At 53.2% G+C, this 24,893-nt stretch overlaps 1 long non-coding RNA gene across 3 annotated transcripts; it reads right to left on the reverse strand.

Moving 5' to 3' along the window:
- Positions 1-1,054: 1,054 nt before the first annotated feature.
- On the reverse strand, positions 1,055-24,391 carry LOC137210874 (uncharacterized). Of its 3 annotated transcripts, none has more exons than XR_010936759.1 (4): positions 23,982-24,391; positions 20,149-20,254; positions 19,176-19,283; positions 1,055-3,064 (listed from the first exon to the last, which is right to left on the reverse strand). It is a non-coding gene; the product is annotated as an uncharacterized lncRNA (long non-coding RNA). The 3 variants fall into 3 exon arrangements; XR_010936760.1 differs by lacking the exon at positions 1,055-3,064 and adding an exon at positions 14,607-16,906; XR_010936758.1 differs by lacking the exon at positions 1,055-3,064 and adding an exon at positions 16,975-17,280.
- Between the last annotated feature and the right edge of the window lie 502 nt (positions 24,392-24,893).

A 24,893-nucleotide genomic window follows, 5' to 3' on the forward strand; every position in this document is an offset into this window, starting at 1 on the left:
ATGTATCGTGTATCTCCCGGAGAAACTGCCCGAAGCTTTTTGACCTTGGAGCCTGCTTTTAATTTATCTGAAGCGTTTCTCCAGAGGTGACTCCTCAGTAGAAGCCACTCTAGAAAACGCCACTCTAGATTTGGGGACAGAAATGCCCTTTGACTTAGGAGCCATCAGGTAATCAGGCCGAGTCGTGGGTTGTGGAGTCGCTTCCGACAGGAGCCCGGACCGGGCCGGGTCGAGGGGCTCACTCAGGAGGGGCTGTGGGCCTGGAAGATGGGGGCGCTGACTGCGGAGGGTCAGGCAGCCTGTCACCCCCGAGCAGGGTCTCACCAACGAGAGTCGGCAGCGGCTTCGGGGAGCGGGGGGCTCCATGCTGGGGTGGGGAGGGGAGAGCCCACTGCAGGCTGAGCCATCTCTGGAGGCAGGTGCCCCGCGCGGCCCCGGGAGGGCAGGGCCGCCGTTTCACCCAGAAGGTGGTAATCATTCTGAGCTTTAGGTAGCCGCGGCTGGGGAGCTGCGTGCAGGGCCCGGTGCACGAGGTTCGCGGGCCTGCGGCCGTGCACTCAGTGGAGAGAAGCCCCTGCCCGGACCCCCGCAGGCCCAGCCCTCCCCCCGCGCAGGAGGCCACTTGCCGAGGCTGAAGGCCGAAGGCCGTCCTCAGGCTCGCAGGACCTGCCACCCTCCCGCCTGCTGGCTTAGCCTTGGACCATGTCGCCAGCAGAATTCCCAGCGTGTGATTCTCTCTCGCTAGGGAGGATGCGTCCTGCAGGCTTTGCAGGGCAGAAGGGCACAGCCAAGCTGAAAATCCCACTTGTTGGGAAAAGAGCCCTTTGATCAAATAGCCACGGTCACACTCAAGTTGGGTCACGAGGCACCACAGCCACGTGAGGGGCGAGCGCGACAGAAACCGCAGCGGCAGCAGGGGTGTGGGGCAGGAAGGCTGGGACGGACCCCGGGGCTCCCGGGCAGCGCCCGCGCTTCGCTTTCCCTCCCCTCCAGCCGCCCCAGAGGTGTTTCCATTGCTGTGGTTTTGCGGGGTGACCCAGGTTCAGGGGCTGAGGTGGCTGAGGTCGCCAGGCCCGGCCAGAGCGGGCCGCCAGGTGCTAAAGCTGTGCACTGGGACCTGGGCCCCCGGGAACACTGGGTCAGATCCTGCCGCCTGCCTGGAGAAGGCGCTCGGGGCCAGAGCCCTGCCGCCGCAGCCTCCCCGCCGGCCTCGCCCAGCTCCGCGGGGGCTTGGGGCGCAGGGGGGCGTGAATCACACACGGCTCTGCGCTGAAAATATGCCTCTGCTTTCCAGAAAACTGAGTCAAATGGTGTGAAGTTTGACTGACTGATCATCGTTCTGTGGACGTGTTGCCAGGTGTCTCTTCAAGAAGAGAAATAAATTTGTATCTCTCTGCCTTTATTCCGGTTTAAGGTTTTAATAAAAATGCAGCCAGGGAAAATCGCGTAGCAACTTGCGTGGAGCCCAGATTCATGCTGCCGACAAGCACTTTCGACTGGCTTTCTCACACATTCTCTGGTTTCCACCGGAAATCTAACCCCCCCCCCCGGGGGACGCCAGAGAGCCCGACAGCCTGCATCTGTCCCCACCGGACGTGCGCACCAGCCTCTGCCGTCAGAGCAGCCCTCAGCTCATCCCTCTCTCGCAAAGCTGGGCTCGTGTCGTTGCAGGGCCTGCGGGTCCGCTGCCCGCGGGGATGCTTGGACCAGGGGTGGCCTGTCTCAGCCTCCGCCCACACCTGACGGGCCGCCCTGTCCTGCAGCCTGTGCTGCCCACCCTACCTGGCGGAGAGCTGCGGTCCTTCCCTTAGATGCCCTGACGTGAAGGGTGGGGCTGGGGAAGGCCGCTCTGTTTTGCGGACTGCAGGCCTGGGCTGGCTGGGGTCACCCCACCAGGCTGGGCGCCCAGAGCAGCTGCGCCTGACCCCTGGGCCCCTCAAGGGAGCACCAGGCCCTTTGAGGGCATCCTGAAGCCTGACGTGGTCCACCCAAGGCTCCAGCCCTGGGGGCCCCGGTGACCCCGGCACCACAGGCGGGAGCGGGGAGCCCCTGACGGGGCCGGAGGGGTCACAGCCTGGGGCTGCGGAGGAGGAGGAGGGACGCTTAGAAACACGGGAATGCAAAGCTTTCCGAACCCTGAGGGCACGGCCGGAGGGCGCGGCACGATGCCGCCCGTGTGCCGGGGACGCCAGCCGTACGTGGGGGAAGGGGTCCCCGCGGACAAGCCTCCGCCCTGCGGTCGGCGGGCGAGGGGGCCTGCTTCCTGCGTGTCCCCAGCAGGGGCACAGAGGACCGCACACACCGGCCCCCAGGGGAGTGAGGGGCCCAGCGTTTCTCTTGGGGTCTCCAGGCCGCTCTTCCTGCGTCTCAGCTGCCCCGCGGGGGTCTGCGGGGCACGGCTCCTCCGGGACCACAGGCCTCGCATCGTCTCGCATGTGCCCCCTCCTCGCTGCCCCCCTTCCCAGGACATCACAGCACATGGGCCCCTGCGACGGCCCTGCCTGGGAAGGAGCTGGGCTGCCCCCGTTTCCGCTTGACCTTCGCAGCCCAAGCGGAAGCAGAAGCGTCAGTTTATCCTTTAAGTAGTGGAATCTTCACAGTATTTTGCCAGGAGACGGGAGGAGGCCCTGAAAGTCCTCTGTGATGCCCTGTAACCTCAGGGCTGAGCCTTCGCACAGTCAGATGTTCGATTTTACTGAAGAATAAATGTCCAATTTTCAGGTCTTCCCTTGAGGAGAAGTGGCCGCTGAGCAAACATTTCCAACAGCGTTCAGACGCGCACCCGGCCGCGAGGGGAACCTCTCGAGTGACAAGTGAGGAAGCAGCTACTTTTCCAAAGAAATGTGTCTTATATAACATCGTATAACGAGGCGGCGTCCTCGCGTTGCTGGTGGAAGACGCAGAGGCTGAGGGTCTCCAGCTGGAGGGGGAGGGGGTCCTGGGAGGGCTGTTGGATCGCGGGTGTTCAGGCTGAAGGCGTGGGAGGAAGAGGGCATCTTTGTCGCGGCTCTGGCCAGGCTCCCGGCCGCCCGTGCTGAGCTGGGTGCCCGTCAGTGTGACCGTTCTGCAGAGAAAACATTTTGAAAATGAACGTTCAGAAATGTTACGTAATCGTTACGGGATTTTATTGTGAAGAATGATATGTATCCCTTATTTTTTTGTAAGTTGGGCTTAAACACTTAAAAAACTTGGGAATCCACTTTTTTTTTTTTTTTGCGGTACACGGGCCTCTCACTGTTGCGGCCTCTCCCGCTGCGGAGCACAGGCTCCAGACATGCAGGCTCAGCGGCCATGGCTCACGGGCCCAGCCGCTCCGCGGCATGTGGGATCTTCCCGGACCGAGGCACGAACCCGTATCCCCGGCATCGGCAGGTGGACTCTCAACCACTGCGCCACCAGGGCAGCCCCGGGAATCCACTTTTAAACTTGTTTTAAGATACTCCAAGCGGAGGGTTTCGGTTGGTGGGGCCTATTTATTAGAGTTGTCAAAAGGCAACACGTTCTAAGTGGTCTGGAGCAGCAACTGAGGGTCACGGAGCACAGAGATTTACTGCCCGGACTTTAACCAAATCCCCTGCAGAACCGGTCGACAGCTTGGACTAACCCCCAACGCGATGAAGAAGTCCAGCCAGTGATGCGCTTCTCATTCTGATCTACGTGTCCTGGTGAGGAATCTTTTCCAGACGTGATAGTCGTCAAAACCAAGTATCAAGGCTTCCCTGGTGGTGCAGTGGTTAGGAATCCGCCTGCCAGTGCGGGGGACACGGGTTTGAGCCCTGGTCCGGGAGGATCCCACATGCCGCGGAGCAACTAAGCCCGTGCACCACAACTACTGAGCCTGAGTTCTAGAGCCCGCGAGCCACAACTACTGAGCCCAAGTGCCACAACTACTGAGCCCGTGCGCCTAGAGCCCGTGCTCCGCAACAAGAGAAGCCACCGCAATGAGAAGCCCGCGCACCGCAACGAAGAGTAGCCCCCGCTCGCCGCAACTAGAGAAAGCCCGCGCGCAGCAACGAAGACCCAACACAGCCAAGAATAAATAAATAAAAATAAATTTATAAAAAGCAGTGGGGTTTTAGAACCAGCACCAACCCATTGCCAGGTCTGCACCTCGGAACGAAGTCCTCTCTCCGTGGTTATTTCTAAGGCAGGATTCACGACCTTCTCCAGATCCGCCTTTCTGGAGAAATGGGACAACCCCACTTTGTCCTGAGGAACTCTTTCCACAAGTCAGGCAGAGGTACAACCTGCCCACAGTCCGAATGGGTGTGGATAAAAAAAACCTGCCGAAAGCTGTGCTCTAGTCGCCTCGCCAAGAAAGCACTATAGGTCGGAAACCCCACTTGGAGCACGGCTTCACCTCCCACACCAGAGAGACCCAGTTTGCATTTCCCCAGCACGGCAAACGCGAGGACACAGTGGCATCGGGTGTGCGTGCACGTCTGTGTGTGTGTCTACGTGCATGTTGTACACGCGTGTGCACTTTGCTGCCTGTTCTTCCTGGGAAAGAGGACGGCCTCGCTGGGCTCAGCGGGAAGGGAGGCGACGCCCGCAGGTGGCCCGGGACTCCTGCAACGCGCACGTGGTGGGCCAGGAGACCCCTGCACGCCCACACTGGTGCCCCCGGGACGGCGCCGCCTGCTCCTCCAGAGCTGCTCTCAGGGCACGCGGGGCCCTCGAGTGGACGCCTCATGTCCCTTCTCACCAGGGAAGAGAATCCCTATTAGAGCCAAACGGTTGTTCCCATTTACCTGGAGATTTTCCAGTGTTTTGAAGGATTGTGTCCGGAACCGATTGTTTCACATGTTGATCATTGTCTGAGTTCTTCTTTCCTGGAGGAGAAATAAGTATAACGATCAAGGTTTGGTGAAGAGTTCAGGCAGGATTCCAAACGTCTTTTCAGCTTTAGACAACCACGAGCTCTGAGAACGCAGTATTTCGCAGAGCACGTGACGTGACATGGCCTCGGGTGAGGCTGTTGAAACATCCCTCCTTGCGGAGCCCAGAGCCGAGAGTGCGTGCTGGGCACTCGGGCACGGGGTGGAGGCCACGTCTTCTTGCTTCGCGTGCGCCTCTCCTTGCTCTGAGCACACGCTAGCGCCATCTGTGTCGTCTACTGTGCGTGCTGGGCACTCGGGCACGGGGTGGAGGCCACGTCTTCTTGCTTCCCGTGCGCCTCTCCTCGCTCTGAGCACACGGTAGCGCCATCTGTGTCGTCTACTGGGCGCGCTGGCACTGCTTCCTTCTATGGACGATGCTCCTGACTGCTTGGCTGCTGTCCTTGGTCCTGGACGCACATTTTATAAGATGCTTCACCCCTCCAAAGGGCGATTCTCCACCCTCCCTCCTGTCCACCCCTTTGCACGCAAAATTGCATGGGACTCGCTGGTCCCGCTGCCAAAAAAGGGGAGCAGCGTGAGGGGTGGGGGCCACTTCAGGCAGCTTTTGCCCACGAGGGTCCCTGTTGCCGGGGGACGAGCTCCCCTGCAGGAAGCTGCCCTTCCCACCTGCCCTACTCACAAAGCTCACCAAGAAGACCTGCCTCCGTTCGGTTTTCCCAAAACCCCATATAAGTACAGCCTGGAACACTTAAGAAAAACCTTCAGGTTTAGACGTTTATATTTGTTGAACCCATGAGAAATAACTAGTTGTTGGCTACCCTGTGGGTTGTTGGAAAAGAACCCCTTGTTCTGAGCAGATGCTCAGTAGATAGTTACTGAGTGAGTGAATGAATCTTTTGTTAAAGCTAATGTTAATAGGAAAGTAATGATTATGGCATAAAATTATATCTATCCCGTGGGACACTTGGATCTCAACAGAGCCCCAAGTCTAAACTGGGCATTTAGGCACAGTCAGGATGTCAGGAACAGTGTCGGGGACCAAGAAGACTTTTCAGACACCCCGGAAATCACAGAGGCAGAGCTGGCTGCGCTGGCAACAAGGAAGGGAAGATGTCTGCAGTTCCAGTATCCTTCAAGATGCTTCAGGCTTTAAAAATACTAAGCTAAGGGCTTCCCTGGTGGCGCAGTGGTTGAGAGTCCGCCTGCCGATGCAGGGGACGCAGGTTCGCGCCCCGGTCCGGGAAGATCCCACATGCCGCGGAGCAGCTGGGCCCGTGAGCCATGGCTGCTGAGCCTGCGCGTCCGGAGCCTGTGCTCCGCAACGGGAGAGGCCACAGCAGCGAGAGGCCCGCGTACTGCAAAAAAAAAAAAAAAAAAACTAAGCTAAATTTTATTAAGTACCACATTTGTATTTTTAATGGTACAATTTTTAAATTGAAAAAGTCTGTCCGTGATAAGTCAGGCCATTCCAATCACTGACTCTAGTTTCCTCTTGGAGCCACAGCTGTCATGCCCTCCCTGTCCCTGTGTGTTGTCCTTCCAGGGATTTTCCACATCGTAGAGATTATTACCAACATCATCCTCTCACTGAATATTTAAAACCACACCTGTATTTTTAAGAGGAAATCGTATAGGAAATTTTGACAGATAATTCAGGCTGGGAATTTACGGAAAAACATACAATTCATCAATAAATATAAAAATTTACATCTTAAATTTGCTTATTTGTGGAGTTGGGAGTCCCAAGGGAGCACATATCATGACAACATTCACATGGTCCCTATGCAGGTGGGGTTCCATTTGACCATCAGTGCACCTGCCGAAGCTCGGGAATGATGTTTACTTTCCTTTTACAGGTGAGACCCCAGAGAGGCAGATTTTGCTTAAGGTCACTGGGGCCGCAGGTGACCTAGCTGGGAAGGAACCCAGGGGGCTGGGCTCTCTGCCCTCTGCTCTCACAGGCCACCTGAATCTTCTCTCTGGGCTAAAATGCAGAGATTTTCATAGCTACAGGATTCCCAATGGAACCACATCAATATATCCTAGTATTTGAATTTTCATGCCTGGAAAAGATGGAATAACAAGGAACAGATTTATCCTCCCAAGGTAATTTAAAAACTAGAAAAATAAATACGAAATAATGATTTCGCATACACCAGACGGGCAGCAAAGGATAGAAATCCCTGAGAGGGGAAACTAATGAAGGGTTTCCTGTGGTTCCTCCAGTTTACTGCCTGGAGACTTTCCAGGCCAGACAGTGATGGGGGACACAGCGGAGCCCAGAGGTCTCAATGTGCGAAGGAGATGGGGTTGGGGGCAGGGAGAGGCCAAAGCAGCTGGGGTTCAAAGATGGGGTCCGAAGAGAATTCCAGAGGGGTGTGTGTGTGTGTACACCAGACATTTTAGGTAGAAATAATTTCCATTTCCTAGAGACATATCAAGAAGAGGGAACACTTCTCAACTCATTCTAGGAGGCCACTATTACCTTGAAACCAAAGCTAGACAAAAACATCAGAAGGAGAAAAATCCAGAGGCCAATATCACTCATGATCATAGATGCAAGAATTGTTAAGTAAATTTTAGCAAATTGAATCTCAAAAATATAGAAAAGAAACTATGTCATGACCAAATGGGTTTATCCTGGGACTACAGGACTGGTTCAGCACTCAAAATCAATCACATGTGACTCACCATATGAACAGGATTAAAAAAACCCAGCTGATGATTTCAAAAGATCAGGGTTGGCAAACCATGGCTTATGGGCCATAAGATATAGGATCAACACCTGTTTTAGTAAATAAAGTTTTATTGACATACAGCCACACCCATTCTTTTATGTATTGTCCCTGGCTGCTCCTGTGCTACAATGGCAGAGTTAAGTAGTTACAACGGGGACCATATTGCCCTCAAAGACTAAAATATTTACTATCTGACTTTTTACCAAAAAGTTCACTATGCCTGCAATAGATAACAGAAAAAAACTTTGTCAAATTTCAACATCTATTCCTGATCAAAAGGCTCAGCGAACTAGGAGTAGAAAGAAGGTAACTCCTTCAACCTAATAAAAGGATTCTATTAAAAATGCCCACAACTAACATCAGCTTTTAGTAGAAGCACCCTTAATGTTTTCACCCTAAGCTATGAAAGGATGTCTGTTCTAACCACTCCTATTTGACATTCAGCATTGTGTCAGAGCTGGTGAAATAAGGCAAGAAAAATAAATAGAAGGTGTATATACTGGAAAGGAAAAACAAAACTGTTCACAGATAATATAATTTTGTAGAAAATCCTGAAGAATCCACAGGAAGACTGCTGGAACTGAAGGCAGGTTGATCAGGGTGGTGGGTTACAGAGTCAGTGTGTGAAACAATCACATTTCGATATGCTAGAAACAGACAGTTGGAAATTAAAATAAGTACCATTTGTAGTAGCACCAAGAAATGGGAAATATTTATGTATAATCTAATTATGCAGGGTTTTGTTGCTGATGAGGGGAGTCACAGGAGACCTAAAGAGATGAAATCATTGCAAGGTCAGAAGACTGGATATGTCAAGATGTCAGCGTCTTGCAAAGTGATCTACAGATCTGTAGCAACCCCAATCAAAATCCCGCCCAGTTTTCTTTTGTTGAAATTCACAAGCTGTTTCTTCAATTTATATGGGAAGACAAAGGAACCAGAATAGCTAAATCAATTTAGAAAATCAAGACCACAGTGGGAGGATTCATGCTACCTGATTTCAAATCTTGTTGTAAACATACAGTGACCAACACAATGTGAAATCTGAAAAAGAATAGATCTTACGTCAGTGGAACAAAAGAAAGAATCCAGAAATAGCCCCACACATATGTGATCAACTGATTGTCACCATCTGGCAATTCAAAGAGCAAAGTGTCAGCAAAAGCAACGCAACAGAGAAAGCTGAGTTTGTTTAACAAATGGTGTTGAAACAATGGAGCATCAGGACATGCAAGAAATCAAACCAAAACAAAATATCTACCTTTCATCACGGACACAGATTAACGCGACATAAATCATAGTCCTAAGTGTAAAATCTACAACTGTAAAATTTCCAGAAAAGAACATAGAAAATATTTGTGACTTGGAACTAGGCAAAGATTTCTGATATTCGACACCACAAGCATGATCGATAAAATGAAAATGGATAAATTGGACTTGATCGATATTAAGAATTCCTGATCTTTGAAAAACCACGTTATGCAAATGAAAAAGCAAACCACAGACCGGTAGAAAATATTGTCCAATCACATACCTGGTGAAGGACTTGTATCCAAAATGTACAAATACCTCTCAAAATGCAATAATAAGAAAACAAACTAATAAATCATGGGCAAAATGTCTGAACAGACATCTGACCAAAGAAGATACACAGGTGGCAAATGAACAGGACGGGACGCGCAACATTACTAGTTACTAGGGAAATGCAAATTAACAGTACAATAACATACCGCTGCAGGCTCATTAGATTGGTTAAACGATAGAAAATATCAAATGTTGAGGAGGACCCAGGGCAACTCGAATCCTTCTAGTCAATGCAAAAATCTGTCTTGACAGTTTCTTATAAAGTAAAACATAGTTACCGTATCTCTAGATATTTACCTAAGTGAAACGAAAATCTGTATCCATCCCAAAACTACTACGCAGATGGTTACCGTGGCTTTATTTGTAGTTCCCAAACCTGGAAACAGGTTGGATGTCATTCTGCTGGTGAGGAATGAACAAACTGTGGTTCCAGTGGAGCATCACTCACTGAGAAGGGGGCGATGGCGGATACACACATGACACGGCAATTGGCCGACGGAGGAAACCAGACTCAGGGTCTACACAGCGAACGACACCGCGTGGACGGCATTCCGGAAAGGGCAGCGCTAGAGGCACAGGAAACAGGTCCGTCCTTTTTAGGGCTGGGGGTGGTGGAAGGAATTGTCTACAATGGAGGCGTGGAATTTGGGGTGATGGACCTGTTTTGTCTTGTTCGTTGCAATGGCGACATGACCCTATGTATTTGTCAAAACTTGCAGGACTGGACAGTAAAAAGGATGGATTTCACTGTGTGTAAATTATACCTTAATAAAACCCAAAAAGTCTTGTAATAACGCCTGACATTTCTTACAAACCAGACTCTGTCTGCCCCAAGTTGTCTACCTCTGTCAATTCGTTTAATCCTCACAGTAACTCCATAGCTTACAGACGATGAAACAGGTTCAGAGAGGTGAAGTCACTTAACCAAGGTTGCACAGCTAATAAGAGGCAGAGCCAGGATCTGACCAGCTCTTGGCCTCTACCCTGCACTGTTTCCCACGCCCCCATGTCCCACAGAAACGTTTCCATTTCCGCTCCTGTTCAGCAGAGAAAGACGGAGGGTAGGTTGGATTCCTCTGGACTATGACAGATACCAATAAGAATCTAAGACTAGGCTAACATGATCAACGTCAGGGAAAGGTGATATATTACATGGTCAGTGGCACCACGCCCCTTAGTGGTGAGGAGCCTCTTCCAGCCCGGGAAGGGAAGTGAGAGCAGCTCCCCTGCCGCGGAGCCTGGACTCCACGTCAGCGAGTCGTCCCTGGGAGTCCTCCTCGAGAACCGCTTTGCCTCGTGACTCCGAGGTCTGGCTCATGAGGACGATGTTACGAAGCCTGTACGTTTGTGACTCTGGGGGGTCAGTGGTGGGTTCAGTGTAGCCCCGAACAGTGAGTCTGGGAAGCGTGGGGTTGCTCTGCTCGTGGAAGAAATGAACACGCCCCCAGAGGGTGTGAGGCAGCCTGTGTGCTAGGGGTTGTGTGTCTGTCTGGAGAGGAGGCCGTCGAGCAAAGGGAAGGCTCTGCCTGTGGTGACAGGGTCAGGAGGCCCGGCATCTGCTCAGCAGAGCGTGGGTGCCTGGGGGACCGAGGATGGAGAGAGGAGGGTGCGCCTCCCTGTGGGGACCCCGAGGGGCGGGAGCCCTCCCTGGAGCGGGGGCCTGGAAGGCGCCAGGGACTGGGTGGGATCGGTGACGCTGCAGGTATTGGACCATGTTTGATCTGCACAAACAGGAATTTCCAACGGCTCAACCTAACACGTGGTCCTCAGGAGACGTTATAATCGACCCATTCCTTCCTATTTTGAGGCTCCAAGTCCCCCAAACAGAGACACGTTTGGCGACTGTCTTCTAGGTGATTATTTGCCTACAGAGAATATGGGGTTGATCTCTGACCTAGTTCAGACGAATCACTGCAAACTCTGGGGTCTTAGACGATGCAAGAACAGAAGTCGGTCTTGTGCGCAAATCAGTGCTGAGCACCCAGGCGGCCTCCCGTGAGCAGAAACGAGAGCAGCACTTCCGTGGAGGTGAGTTTATCTTCGGCAGCAGGAGAAGGTTCTAGATAAATCTGCCCACACAACCTGGGGGATGGATCCTGCCTGTTCCGGGGGAGCCGGGGCTCGGGGTCCCCTCGGTGTCACGAGGGGCAGGCAGGGGGCGCTGGCCGCCGGCTTCTAGATGGACGGGGGCTCTACAGTGAACACGCACCCGGAAGGCAGACCCGCCGCGTTGTTCTCCGTGGCGACGCTTCCCGCTCTCAGTCTGCATGTCTGAGTTCCCACGGAGCAGGCACCTCTGGGAGCTGCTCTCTCTGCTGCACTGTTCTAGAACAGAGGACAGCCCCGGTGGCCTCGTACCCGAGCGGTCAGGGCTGCCGCCAGCCTGCTTCTTAAACAACTTCCTGTTCCGCAGAAGGCACACGCGCCCACCCGTGAGCTTGCGGGAAGACAGCATAGGGGATGCACGAGGCCACGCCAGCCCCGTCCACACGTGGCCCAAGAGCGGTCCCGGGACCCACGGATTGGTGGGGCTGCGTCTGTCAGTAGGAGGTGCTGAAGGGCTGACGTCGTCGTCCTATTACTTCCATTCCTGGCAATCTCGCGCTGGGTGAATTTCTGTCCACGTTCCTGCCCAGGACAGCCAGGCTCAAGGCAGAGACAAACTCTGAGCCCACAGATGAGAAAAGCAAACGCTCTTGGTGTGGCCCACGGGCAACCTGAGCACACGTCAGTCGAGGCTCACACGTGGGAGAATCTGAGTCGTGGCTTCTCACCCGGGCCACAGCCTCTTCGGAGGGTGCTCGGGGCTGGACTTGATATTTGAATGGGCTTGATCACCCCAAACCGCCTTCCAGTCGTCCCGGCGGGCCTGTCCTGAGCAGCCCTGGGAGCCCCCCTTGCAGTCTCCTTGGAGACATGGGCGCCATCCCCACGTGCCTGGGACCCAGGCATCACGGGAGGAAATAACACAGGGAAGAAGACAGGGCTCCCAAAGCCTCACTCCGCTTCTTAACCAGAATACAATGGCGAAGTATTTATTTTTACTTTGTAAAAAAGGCAGTCAACGTTCAGCGGGGAAACTCCTCTTGGCTTGACAATTTCCTGGGCGCTGGATGGGAGGTCTTTGCCGGCAGGTGGGGTCAGGGGTCGCCCTGAAGTTCACGTGTTGGGGTCCTGACCCCAGTGCCTCTGACGGTGACCTAGTTAGAATAGGGTCGCTGCAGACGGGACTAGTTAAGGTGAGGCCCCACTGGAGCAAGGTAGCCCTGATCCAACAACATGACTGGTGTCCTTATGAAAAGGGGAAATTTAGCCGCAGACACAGACGTGCACGGGGACGGAGGCCAGGTGACGGCAGGGGCAGAGATGCAGTGATGTCTCTACAAGCCGAGGACTGTGCAAACCACCAGAACCGGGGTCAGGGGGCACGGAGCAGATTAAGGGCCCAGCCCCCCTTGGTCTGGACTCTGCCTGCATAGCCGACAGGCGGGTGGTTCCTAGTGTTTCGGCGCCAGGTCTGCGGTATTTTGTTCCGGACACAGGCGGATGGACTGGCCGCAGGTGCCGGCGATGGGCCTCGTCCTCGCTCAGGATGAGAAGCTGAAAGCAAGCAGTTCTCTCAAGCACCGACGTCTGCCGGGGAAGGGGGGCCCGAGTGTAGGCGGAATGCGCCCGCAGGCCCCCCAGCAGGAGGTGGGTCCTGGCTCCAACCAGGGCAGCGAGGAGACCCGTGATGCACACACGGCCCAGATCTCAGACTCACAGAAGGGTGAGCGTATCCCGGAAGCTGCGGCTTTCAGTCTTTGAATCTTCCCACACAGCTAGGAAGGCGCTTTGTCCCGTGACCAGTGACCACCTCCTGTCTCTCGAAACAAAACACGTGCATTGTTTTTATTCTGTTTTTCTCTTCTAGATGTTGGTGCCAACCCAATGAATTGATTTCAGGACCCACTCAGTGGCTTGGAAACCACTGGCCTGGTGGAGCCCCGCTTCCCGTGGAAAGGTGTCAGCCCACCAGGCGGGGCTGAAGGGACCGGCTGTGTCCTAACCCCCAGCACGGAGACGGGTTCCTCTCCAGCTATAGCCGTGCTGTTGTCTGATCTTCCCTCTGTTTCTGCCAGACCTTTTCTTTGCCCTTTGCCTTCAGCGAACACGGAGGAGTACTCCTTTAACTTGCTCGCCCCTGTTTTTCCAGTCCAGTTCCTCCGTGACCACAGGATCTCTCTCTGGCAGTTTCCTGGCCTGATCCCGACAGGTCAGTGAGCACCTCGGCGAGGCCCTCGGTGGATTTGCCTGCGGACCCCAGAACCCGCCCCTTCGGCCACAGCAGAAACTCTTGTCAGGTTGCATCTGAGCTGCTTGTGAAGTTACTAGATCACGATGGGACTTCGCCTCTTCTCCGTGTTAATAAAACACATGCCTGTAGAAGCCGGTCCTCTGCTCAGATGAGCTCCAGGGCTCAGTGTTCCCTTCCAGCTGGGACACTTCAGTCATTCATCTGCCCGTTCATTCATTCAGAGTCTGCAGACACCTACCCTGCAGGTGTGGGCTTCACGACGCCGTTTCCCTTTAATTAAATGGGCTGAACCTCTAACAGGATGTCACCAGCCACCGACTGGCTGTGTAGCCCTTCTGCCGATCCATTCTTTCCTGGAAACTAGCAGGTCCTGGTGGGTCATCCCGACCCCTCCTGGCCCTGGTATCCCATCATCCTAGATGCCCTGAAAAATCAAAAATGGATGCCTGCAGAGCAAAAGGAGGGGGAATCAATGCCTGATCAGGAAATGGGAAACGTTACATTCGTGCAGCGAAAAAGACTGAACAAGTATCAACGTGGTGGCGGTGGAGATGGGGGAGTATTTCCCGCCAACTCCTCATCAGGCAGAGGCAGTGAAACTTGCCTGGATGGTTTGGCTGGGGAGGAGGAACGTCTGTTTGAGGCTGGGGGGCGACCAGCACCTGCAAGAGGGGTCACCAGCACTCACGGCTGCATGACGATGATGAGGCAGGAATTGCTTCATGATTGTTGTTTCACCCAGGGATCCTTGTTTGGATTTACCCCATAGTTATCAGTTTGTTTTAAAACAAAATTCTATCAGTGTGAAACTCTTAGGATTTTACAGTGTATGTAGGCTTAACTCATGCATTAAATTTTTTTCTTTTTGGCAATACTCCTTAGAAAGCAAGATCCGAGTATATGTAGTATGCTGTATACTTAAAGTGATGCTGAATGATTGAAAATAAAGGAAAGGAGGTGAGAGACATATGTTGAGCACTATGAAACATTGATAAAGGAAACTGAAGCTGATTCAAAGAAATGGAAAGATATCGCATACTCTCGGATTGGAAGAATTAATATAGTTAAAATGGACATACTACCCAAAGCAATCTACAGATTTAACTCAATCCCTGCCAAATTACCCATGACATTTTTTCACAAAACTAGAACAAATAACCCTAAAATTTATATGGAACCACAAAAGACCCAGAATTGCCAAAGCAATCCTGAGGAAAAAGAACAAAGCTGGAGGCATAATCCTCCCAGACTTCAGACTATACTACAAAGCTACAGTAATCAAAGCAGTATGGTATTCGCATGAAAACAGGCACATAGATCAATGGAAGAGAGGACAAAGCCCAGAAATAAACCCTCACACCTATGGTCAGTTGATCTACAACAGAGCAGGCAAGAATACACAATGGAGAAAAGACAGTGTCTTTAATAAGTGGTGCTGGGAAAACTGGACAGCTACATGGAAAAGAATGAAATTAGAACATTCTCTCACTGTCAGGATTTAAACACCTAGATCCTTGCTTCTCCTGGGCACTTACTTTACATGAATGCCAGCAGGGGTTATTGAGGATGACGACTACCTGTAGAAGTATTGCCAACCTGGAGGCATTCCAATCCAAAGGTTTATAAATATTACAGCAGCCACTGTGGAGAATAGTGTGGAGGTTCTTTGAAAAACTAAAAATAGAGCTACCAAATGATCCAGCAATCCCACACCTGGGCATATATTTGGAGAAAACTCCAGTTTGAGAAGGCACACGCACCCCTATATTCATTGCAGCACTATTGACAATAGCCAAGACATGGCAGCAACCTAAATGTCCACTGGACAGAGGAATGGATAAAGAAGATGTGGTACATATATACATGGAATATTACTCAGCCATAAAAAAGAATGAAATAATGCCATTTGCAGCAACATGGATGGACCTCGAAATTATCATACTGAGTGAAGTAAGTCAGAGAAAAATATCATATGATATCGCTTGTATGTGGAATCTAAAAAAATGATACAAACGAACTTATTTACAAAACAGAAACAGACTCCCAGACATAGAAAACAAACTTACGGTTAACAAAGGGGAAAGGGAGGGGGAGGGATAAATAAGGAGTTTGTGATTAACAGATACGCACCACTGTGTATAAAATAGATAAATAACAAGGACCTACTGTATAGCACAGGGAACTATATTCAATATCTTGTAATAACCTATAATGGAAAATAATCTGAAAACGAATATATATATATGTATATATATTTAGTTATTTAGTTAGCTAGCTAGCTAGCTAGCTAGCTATCTAAATGAATCACTTTGCTGTACACCATAAACTAACACAACATTGTAAATCAACTATACTTCAATAATAAGAAAAAAGAAATAGTTGAGGAAGATTAAGAGGTAGAAACTTCCAGTTGCAAACTAAATGAGTAATAGCTATGAAATGTACAGTGTGGGGAATATAGTCAACGATTATGTAATACCTTCGTGTGGCGACAGATCGTAACTAGACTTATTGTGACGATCACTTTGAAAGGTATAGAAATACTGATTCACTGTGTTGTGTAACAGGAACTAACGTAGTGTTGCAGGTCAATTATAGTTCAAAAACAAACAAACAAACTCATAGATAAAGAGATCAGACCTGTGGTTACCAGGGCTAAGGAGGAGGGGAATGGGGTGAAGGTGGTCAAATGGTAAAAACTTTCAGTCATAAGCTAAATTAGGACTAGGGATGTAATGTACGACATGATAAATGTAATTAACCCTGCTGCAAGTTATGTATGAAAGTTGTGAAGACAGTAAGTCCTGAGTCCTCATCGCAAGGAAAATTATATTTTCCTATTTCTTTAATTCTGTATCTAAATGAGATGATGTTCAGTGAAAGTATTGTGATCACTATTTCATGCTGTATGAAAGTCAAATCATCATGCGCACACCTGAAACGCACACAGTGCTGCGCATCAATTCTATCTCAATAGAACTGGAAGAAAAAAAGAAAATCATTATCATCTGACATAAAGAAGCAAGGTACAGAATTTATATTGTACGTTTCCAACTATATTTTAAAAATAAGCCTTGAAAAAAGACTGAAGGGAAAGGATAAAAGGAAAGATTTTGAAATGATAAAAGAAACGGCCTTTAAAATATGAGATGTTCAGACTCACTCATAATTAGAAAATTGCAAATTAAAACAAGACAGAAACACCCTCCTCCCCCATCAGATTGGTGATAATTTACAAGTGTGAGCACACACTGAGGGTGAGGCTGCTGTCCCAGCCATGCTCGATGCCCACGCCCCGTCCCTCCACTGCACGCGGATGCCGGCCGGGGCAGTCACCAGGTGACATTTACCATTGTTGGGAGACCTGTCTTCAAGGCCAGAGGAGAGCTGTGGTCCATGGTAAACCTCGGGACGACAGACTTGGTAACTCTCACCAATTTGGGGTTCTTGGATGAAGAACATAGAAAACATGGGGGAGCATTTGATTACATACTTATGAACATTTCAGCTCACACTTTATTTTAAAAGGCTGGGTTGAAACACTCATGTTATTTTCAAATTTTATTGGAAAGCATTTTGGAAAGTTATTGTGTAAATATAGAATTATCTGACTATTCAGATTACATAGTCACTCATTTTTTGATCCCGCCATCCCAGTTCTAAGAATTTACCCTGGAGGGGCTTCCCTGGTGGCGCAGTGGTTGAGGGTCCGCCTGCTGATGCAGGGGACACGGGTTCGTGCCCCGGTCCGGGAGGATCCCACATGCCGCGGAGCGGCTGGGCCCGTGAGCCATGGCCGCTGAGCTTGCGGGTCCGGAGTCTGTGCTCCGCAACGGGAGAGGCCACAACAGTGAGAGGCCCGCGTACCACAAAAAACAGAAAAAAGAAAAAAAAAAAAAAAGAATTTACCCTGGTGATACATCTCCAACAATAGGAAAATACTTATGCACTAGGCTGTTCATTGCAGCAGTGTTTGTAACTGCAGAAGGTTGGAACCAAGTGAAAACACTGTACACAGATAGCAGGGCGCTAAGTATGGTTTACACACGTTGTGGAATATTTTGCAGCTGGGAAAAATAGAGGGAGATCTGTATTAACGGATGTGGACTGATTTTCAGTTTTCATTGTTAAGTGGAAAAAAAGACTAGAGGAGATTTATGGTGTGTACCCCTCATGCAACAAAGGAGGGATACATGAATATCTCTCATCTCCTCATTTGTGCAAAAGGAGACACAGGAAGATGGAAGTAAGGAGACTGGTCCCCTATACAGGTGGGATGATGGGCTGGGGGGGTTTTCTGTGTTCCTTTTTCTAGAGTGTGACTTTCAAAACCATAGTGATGCTTCAGGGTCAGATGTAAATAAGTATTTATAATTAACAGGCTGAGGGAACTGACAAGGGAAAGCAAACAGTAACAAGGAGCCTTACGTATTAGAAATGAGCCACATGCAGGGTGCCCGGTGGGCAGGATGGATGGCCCTGGCGACACCGGAAAACAATGACACTTAGAGATGAAAGGACCGATGAAAAATATTGTTCTCTTGTGGGGTGACTGGATTTTCTCAGGGGCAGGGATAGCAATTCTGAACTCCAGGACTACGCAGTTAAATCTGTGTGGAAAGTGGGAGCCAGTTCCTAACAAAGTGGTACCGAGAAGGAGCTTCGAGAAGAGCCCCTGAAATTGATACTGGAGTGGAACCAGAGGTGCCCGTGTGAACTCATGGTTTATACAGAGAAACAAAGGAAGCAGGGAGGGAGGCTGAGAAGTCAGCACAGAGGTGTCTGTGCGTGTCTGCGTGCACGTGTGCATCTGTGTGTGTGTGTGCATGTGTCTCAGTCTGCATCTGCATGTGTGTTTGTGTGTCTTCATATGTTTTCCAGCTCTGTCTGCCGAGAGGGACTGGAAGCAATGCTATTCCACTGAATTTACCTGGCAGCCACCTTTGGTTTCTAAGTTCAGTTCTCCAGTAAAAGAAACCAGATTCTTAGGCTGGGGCAGGTGCAGTACTTGTGGTGCCAGAACGTAAGGAAGTGCTCCGAAGGGATGAGGCATTAGAAGGACAGAAGAACCAAATGGAAGGATTCCCCAAAGCAAATTTGGGGCAATTTGGACACGACAGTAATGACATTAGCGTGCTAAACTCGATAGAATAAATATTTGTGAGTGCGAATGGATATGAATAAACATTTAAATATGCACATACCTACATATTTATAAAGGGCAAGCGCTTCCTTAAACCAGAATCTCAATTAATAGCAGAGAAGGATGACAGAAATAAAAAGTTGCCTTTCAGCAAACACCACACTGGCCATTGGGCAATTTGCACAGGTCAATGTGTGGGATGCACCCAGAGGCGTTAGAAATATTAACTGTAACTGCAGCCCTATTCCTGTTCAATCTTCCAAACACCAGACGCCCGCCGGCTCACTGGAAAGACTGTTTGGGGAATGGGCTGAAATGCAGATTCCCGGGCGCCACCTGCAGAGACGTTCGATGGGCCCGGGAATGTGTCTTTGAGTCACCTCTTGTCTTCTCCGTGCCCAGGAGGGAGGAAATCTGCCTGACCAGGGAGGTGTCACGGTGGCGGAAGCGGCATCGTTCTCCAACCCTCCAACCACGCTGTTCCTCCCCCACGAAGGAGGCGTCTCTGCCTACATCCTCCTGTCCTCCCACCTCGTCTGAGCTCGGGCTGGGACCTGCCCGGCTGCATTTACCGTTATTGAGAATTTCGTCCTCAGGGTCCGGAGATAATGATGAAATACCTGAGAGCTCACGGTAACCCTCAGGACCACCAACTTGATAGCTCTCATCAAGGTCTGCATCTTTGATGAAAAGCATGGAAAAAAATGAGGGAAAACATAAATGTACACTCCCGCGAACGTTTTCATCCATACTGTACTTTAAAGCATTAGCTCGGGATGCTAACACAGTTTTCAACTTCTACTGAAAACGCGCTCTGGCCACCTAGTATGTAAACAGTCAGGCTTCATCTGACCTCCTTGAACCCAGCTGTTTAGCAGATGTTCCATGAGCTATTGGAACTTCCATCTGGATGTAAAATTTCAAGAAAATGCTGAACGTCCCTGCCGCTGAATGCGTTTTCACGCGCTGCGTGTAGATTTCTGCCATGCTGCTCTCTCCTGAGCGAGGGTCAAATGCTCCGTCTTGGGTCTCAGGGTGCTATTTGACTTATCTGTATGCATTTGGACCACAGGAAGCTGCACTTTGGGAAAGCACATTGTTTTGTTCACTACTAGCTCTGGGGCCTCGGGCCAGTCCTCTTCCAGACCTTACTTTTATCCCCTGGCGGATGGGGTCGTAGTCACTGCCCTGCTCTCAGAGGTTTAGGTGAGCATCAAACGTGCTGGGTGGTCGAAAGCTCCTATTTCCGTACGCCCCGGGTTCCCGCAGTGGCTAAACCCCTCCTGCATCCCAAGCACGAGGCCCTTCTTGCACGTGCACCCAGAGACCAGCCGGGATAAAGGGACTTGTCTCTGCCTGTCTAGGTGTGACCTCCCCAGTCTAGGGGAGATTACAGCAGATGTTTGGGACGACTGTTTCATCCACATCTCCATCTGCTTTTGCCCCAGAAGTAGCTGGCCTCAAAGAATGCGACCATGATGGGATTGTGCATATGTACCACAGACCTCTAGGAACACATGTAATTAGGCTTTAAGAAATGTGTACTTGCTTTTTTTCTTTGTCGGAGTCTTTGTCGATGTTGGTGGGAGTCTTTGTGTTTGAAGAAATGATGATTTATTTGGCTCCAACATCTCTCGGACCAGAATTTCATCTTGGAAAAAGCACACAAGGACAGTTAAACCAGCAATGCAAGACCCTACGTACATGCTTCTGCTCTACGCAGACCTAAGGCAGGCGGCGAATGCTGGACTGGACCAGGGACTCAAGGAGCTCCGTGGAGATGGACCTGGTTTCTAAAGAACCTTGTCTCGGTGGGGAGACCACCGCCTCCCTAAATAAGTTCTGAAAACCTGAGATCATCCAGGTACCCTGGACAAGAAACATGCCCCCGGAGATACGATGCTGGAAACCCGGCCCGGGCGGCGTCGTAATTCTCCTTCCTGCCCCTGCTGCCGTCTGTCCCCTCTCTGAGTCTCCTCCCTCTAGCCATCCCCCAGCAGGCAGGCACGAGCATCTTTCCTGATTTCTGCCTGATGCGCAGGGTTTCCTTCCTGTACATCCTCTGACCTCTGCCAGGGAGCTTCTAACATAGGCGTCCTGGACTGTGTGTCGGGCAGCCCCGGACCGCACTCTGGTTCTGCTCTCACTGGCTGTGCTCTTACACATGTTTCTCTTGAACCTTGGGTTTTCACGCCTGTAAAATGGGGTCTGTGCTTATCTCATCGGGACTTTTACGAGGTTCAAATGAAGCAGGGCATGTAGGGAGCACTTAACATGGACTGGGATGGGGTTGGGGCTAAATGAATACATGGCAGCACTGAGCCCCAGCTGTGAGCCCGGTGGTCACGTGACCGGCCATCCACGCGCTGGGTTTGTATTGACTCGAGCCCTGATTTTCCTGGTTCAGCGTGAAAGTCCCAAGTCCCGGGAGCCCCTCAGTCCCAGCCAAGTTGAAGCTGTCAGCTGGTGCCCCGGTTCCAGCTCACGTGGAGACACACGGAAAGGGGAGAAGCCCGCAAGCACCACAGGAAGCAGAGACTTCGCCCCACACACGGGGCCAGGCTCTCCCAGTTCTGTGGCTCCCTCCCCAGAGAGCCTGAGCCTGGCCAGGGCCTGGCTGTGTGCACCCAGGGGCGCTCTGAGACCCCTGCAGCCGGGGTGGGGGGTACAGGATGTGCGGAGCGTCTGGACCTGCAGCCCTGCTTCTTTCCGACGACCTGGCGGCGGCCCTGATGTCTGGAGCTGTGGACGCCCCCCGGGACCCCGGGGCACAAGCTGGAGGGCCGGCCAGGGCGACCTGAGGGGCGCGGCCTCGTGGTGGGGCTGCTGGGGACACAGGAAAGGACCCCGCGGGGCGGGGTTGGGTTCCCCACCCCCCATCCCCCCACACCCGGGCTCTGCTCGAGCGGACGCTGCAGCTGCTCCGCAGTACCTCCCCCACCTCGAGCCGGCCTCGGCCCCTTTGCTGGGAGCTACTGTGCAGAAGGACCACCGCTAAGTCCCGAAAACGTCATGGCGTCAGGCTAGACCGGGGGTCACGGGGAAGAGTGGACACTCAAGGGAACCACAAGCATTTACTGAGCACCTACTGTGTACCAGACACGGTCCAGGTGCTGGAGGGTCAGGGACGGCCCAGCCCTGGTCCCTGGTCTCTGTCGCGAGGCATCCAGCCGTCTGTGAGGGCAGGATGAGGTGTGCACAGACCTCCGGCTGTCACAGGGCCCCTACCCGGGGCTGGCGCGGCGGCCAGGCAGGGGACAGGGCTCGGCCGACCAGCGCAGAGAAGCGAGGCCTCCTGCGGTCAGTGTGACGCGCAGGACGCTGGGGTGGCCTCCGGGGACACCGCGCCATGACCCGCAGACATCCTGAGAGGTCCCCGGAGAGGGTGGTGACAGCCCAGCTGCAGCAGGACACACTCCCTGCCGGCGGGCAGGGACAACCTCGGGTGAGAGGGGCCGAAGTCGCCCTCAGGGCTGGGGGCTGGGGACGCCCCAAAGGTGGGCAAACCAAGACCAAAAGCTGCCGGAAACTTCCACACCTCTGTAAGTTGTGCGTATAATCATAGCTGGAAGAACCCTCAGGTAGACATGAGCCGACCAGGTGTGCAAGGTGAGAAAGCTCTGTGGTTTTAAACCTTGTCCTTTTCTACTTAAAATTTTCCTTTTTGAGAAATGAGATATTGAACATGCAATCGGACGATGACCTACATAACATAGAAAACACTCTGGCCGCTGCGTGAGCGCCCTGCAGGGCAGCCAGCTGGCCACCCAGACATCACAGGAAGCTGACGCTGGAGGCCAAACACCCGCCCGCAGGGATCGGCGCCCCCCTGACGGCCGGCCGGGCCTCATCAGTGACTGATGGCTTCCCATGCTCCTCCCTGCTTCCAACTCAGGATGCGAGAGAGTCAGACGTGCTCCCCTAACCCATCACACGGAGCCGCTTCTGGTCAGCACCTCCCCCAGGACACCCCTGAGCTGTCCCCCCAGCCCCTCCCCCAGGACACCCCTGAGCTATCCCCCCAGCCCCTCCCCCAGGACACCCCTGAGCTGTCCCCCCAGCCCCTCCCCCAGGACACCCCTGAGCTGTCCCCCCAGCACATCCCCCAGGACACCCCTGAGCTGTCCCCCCAGCACCTCCCCCAGGACACCCCTGAGCTGTCCCCCCAGCACCTCCCCCAGGACACCCTGAGCTGTCCCCCCAGCACCTCCCCCAGGACACCCCTGAGCTGTCCCCCCAGCACCTCCCCCAGGACACCCCTGAGCTGTCCCCCCAGCACCTCCCCCAGGACACCCCTGAGCTGTCCCCCCAGCACCTCCCCCAGGACACCCCTGAGCTGTCCCCCCAGCACCTCCCCCAGAACACCCCTGAGCTGTCCCCCCAGCACATCTCCCAGGACACCCCTGAGCTGTCCCCCCAGCACCTCCCCCAGGACACCCCTGAGCTGTCCCCCCAGCACCTCCCCAGAACACCCCTGAGCTGTCCCCCAGGCACCTCCCCCAGGACACCCCTGAGCTGTCCCCCCAGCACCTCCCCCAGGACACCCCTGAGCTGTCCCCCCAGCACCTCCCCCAGGACACCCCTGAGCTGTCCCCCAGGCACCTCCCCCAGGACACCCCTGAGCTGTCCACCCAGCACCTCCCCCAGGACACCCCTGAGCTGTCCCCCATCCCCTCCCCCTGGACACCCCTGAACCCCCTTTCCCACCATGAGCTCTCCCCTCCCCATCTGCCTGAGTCTCTGCCACACGCCAGTGACGGTGGCTGACGCTGCGCAGCGAGCTCTGAACCAGCACCTCTGCTGTTCTCATGTGGGTCCCTTGGTTTATTTCCAGACACAAGGATTTCTCACTTCCAAGGCTCTCCACTTTCTGCCTGGGATGTGAGGGCGGGGCAGGGGCTGCAGTTCCCCTGCAGGGTTAGCTTGCTGAGCCCAGAAAGTCATCAGAAATCCCGGTGACTCCATTGTTTCTGACCTTTTCCCAAAGGTTGTCTGGGGCTCTGGGTGGTGGGCCGCCCGGACGGAGCGGGTGCTGGTGTCGGACTCTAATTCTCCGCTACAGTAACTGTCAGACCCGCCGGGCAAGTGTGAGTCCTCGTCCCAGCCACTCCCTGACCTGGTGGAGCCGGATTCTCCCCGAGAGCTCAGCTGACCACCATCCGGCCCCAGAGCTGCGCGTCCTAACCAGCAGCATCCTGAAGGGGGTCTCACTCCGCCCAGCTCAGGCCTGCGCGGGCCGTGGGAACGTGATCCTAGCCTCAAACCAAGTCACCTGGCTCCACCTTGCGCGGCTGCCCCAGCTTATCTGGGACACACCCACCGACGGTCACCCACCCTCCAGGCATGGACTGGATGTGTGATAAGAGGAGCCTCCTTACCAAATCCTGTATCCACATCGTCATCCAGATTTCTTAAATCTGCTGGCTGTTCAGTGCCTGAAACTGGGGGGAAAAAACCCAATAGTTTAACAACGTTCCCTGAATTTGCACCGACTTGTCCGTCGGCCGACTGGCTTTTGCGGGGCCGACCACCTGCTCGAGGGGGAGGGGCCCTGCACGGGGCTCCTGGGACTCGGGGCCCGCCGGGAGGGAGGGGTGAGGACGGGTGGCGCGCCGGGCGCTGGAGGTGACACCCGCGCTCCCGGGCCGCGCTCACTGGCGCCGCCCCTCGCGGGGGGAAGGAGCGCCGGGCGGGTGAAGAGGGACCAGCACGTCCTTCCGTAAAAAGCCCACGCGGCTCCCGTATGACCGGCGGGCTGAGGATGTGACGTGCGGAAGGGACACCGTCACGGCCACCTGCCCTGTGCCTCTCTGGACGGGGGGGCAGAGGCACTGGCCCCGCCGGCTCCTCTTCCGTAAGCGAGCGATTCCGGGCGGTCCGAGTCCCCTGGGGGAGCTGACCGCCGGCAGCCAGTCCTCCGTGGGGCCCCCGGGCTCCTGGCCGCCGGCTTCCCCGGCCTGGCCGACCTGAAGCAGCCTCGCGGGCCGGGCAGTGGGCGGGGACTCTGAGTGCCGGCCCCCCCGCAGCACCGCCCAGGGCTCCTCCCCCTCTTCTTAGGGCTGGGTGTCCGGCTCCAGGTCCTCCATTCAAGGTCAGGGTCAGCCCCTTCCTCCAGCCCCTGCGGAGAGCAGAGAGCAGGCAGCCGCCCCCAGGGGCCGGCCGGGCAGGGCCCCCGTCCCCTCGGGGCGCACAGAGCGTTCAGGTGGCGCCTGCAGGCGCTCAAGTTCCAGCACTAAAGCAGTGACGACGCTGATTTTCCAAGTTTTAATGATGGGCAATCTGCATACCGA

This window comes from Pseudorca crassidens, chromosome 18 (genome assembly GCF_039906515.1).
Source record: "Pseudorca crassidens isolate mPseCra1 chromosome 18, mPseCra1.hap1, whole genome shotgun sequence".
Classification (NCBI taxonomy): domain Eukaryota; kingdom Metazoa; phylum Chordata; class Mammalia; order Artiodactyla; family Delphinidae; genus Pseudorca; species Pseudorca crassidens.